At 46.7% G+C, this 1,844-nt stretch overlaps 1 long non-coding RNA gene across 1 annotated transcript; it reads left to right on the top strand.

Annotated features, from left to right (window-relative positions):
- The first annotated feature begins 1,037 nt into the window (after positions 1 to 1,037).
- LOC143740114 (uncharacterized) lies at positions 1,038 to 1,422 on the top strand. Its single transcript, XR_013204743.1, has 2 exons — positions 1,038 to 1,285; positions 1,324 to 1,422. It is a non-coding gene; the product is annotated as an uncharacterized LOC143740114 (long non-coding RNA).
- Positions 1,423 to 1,844: the final 422 nt, after the last annotated feature.

Below are 1,844 nucleotides of genomic sequence, written 5' to 3'. Positions count from 1 at the left end.
CTACATAAACACAAGGTAATCGGTATCCTGAAATTGAGGTCAGGCTCAACTCAACCTATGAGTCCACGTGCACCATCAATTCAAAACTGAAGACTTCTGATCAACATTTAAACTGAAACAATCAAACACATCATACCAGGATTTGATCTCAGTAACATAACATCTGCTAAGCTTTTAAAATGTATCTTGCTCACATGCATGAGCAAAGATCTTTCATTGAAGTTCATGTTCTGTAAACAACCCAGATGAGCTGTCATTTCCATTTCACTTCATTCAGGTTAATATTTGCTTACAGAGGATTGTGGCACTATCCAAGACTTGTGCTCACACGAACAACCAGTAAGAGAGTCCGGCAATATTGCCTATGTACTGTAACAGGTAAAAACAGTTTATAGGCACAAAAATAAGGTAATAACCCTCCAAATCAGTTTCAGTTAGAATTTATTTATTACAAGCAGTCCTTAATTCTGTGTTTTATTAGTGCTGGTGGTCTGTTCTTGTGTCTGGGAGGTGGGGGTGGAGCATCCATGTGATATTTGTGGCAAAGATCGTAATATTGTCATTGTCTTCATAAATCCACAATACCTCATAGTTTTATAATGATTTCTTTAGATCTGTTGCCAAACAACATCATTATATATCAGTAAGAGTGAGAGAGAGAAGATACATGGATGAATGAAAGTGGTGTGTGTAGGTGGATAATATTTTATCTATACGTAGTGTGGACATTTGGGTTAGGAACATGGTTCCCTTTCGAAGGGAACTCAACAATACGTCAACGACGCTATGGGGAACGCCTCAGGCGTGACAGGTGTCTGAAATCACTATCAAATCACGTCAATCATATTGACCGGCGACAGCCCGTGAATCATTAGCGTGAATGATTAACGTGCGACCTGGAAGTATAAAAGGGCGCCTTGCAAACATGACAAATCATCTCATCGTCTTCAGGGACTGTCTGTTTGAAAACGCTATTCAATGAAACGGTAAGAAAATTAAATGTACAGCACACGAGTGTGCTTTTCTTGCCTGGGAGAAGAGCGCGCACGGGAGATTCTCGAGGGAATCCTCTGTGTGAACTGTGAGCGTTTTTCTCTTAAAACGCTCGCTCTCGTCTGGCCCTCTTCTCGAGTGAAGGGGGTTCAACGTCTGGTTCTCATGGTCCCGCTCGTGCCGAGGCAGAGCGGCGACTTGCATCATGGGCTTCCAGATAGAGCTCGTCGATCATCTTGAGAGTGCTGTAAACCTCTCAGATGATTCGACGGCTGACGAGGGCGAACTGCAGGTCGATGACGAGGATTTTTCACCGACGGTTTCCTGCAGTTGCTGCTCTTCAGGACGAGCAGGAGATGGCTGAGGAGGTTTATAATCAGGTAGATCCTGAACCCTCTCAGCCACCCTGCCCCGTGTATGCAGGTCTGGTGGATGTTGTGGGGCTGTAGCTGCCATGTCAACGCGCTAGAGGAGAGACCGCTCGCGGTAGGCTCGGCGATCGGTTTCTCCCCGGCCATACACCACCAGCTCAGGGAGCCTTCCATTCCTTCCTGATCTTCACACGGAGATCGAGAGGGCATGGAAGAGCCCATGCTCTGCCCGTATTCACTGACATCAGCGGGTTAATTTCGCTGATGTTGATGGGATCGCAGAGCATGGGTATGTGTCGATGCCGCCCATTTGACGAGTCGTTTGCAAACTATCTCGTGTCTGGGCAGGCGTCGACACTGAGAGCTCCAACTCTGCCATCCAAACCGCTAAAGACAACAGCGCGTTTGAATGGCAGAGCATACACGGCAGCAGTTCAGGCTGGTGCTTCCCTGCACACCATGGCGGTGCTGCAGGCATAC

The sequence above is a fragment of the Siphateles boraxobius genome, unplaced genomic scaffold (assembly GCF_051911475.1).
Source record: "Siphateles boraxobius isolate OS27281-9 unplaced genomic scaffold, OSU_SipBor_1 17, whole genome shotgun sequence".
NCBI lineage: Eukaryota > Metazoa > Chordata > Actinopteri > Cypriniformes > Leuciscidae > Siphateles > Siphateles boraxobius.
This window is presented reverse-complemented; position numbering and strand designations above follow the sequence as displayed.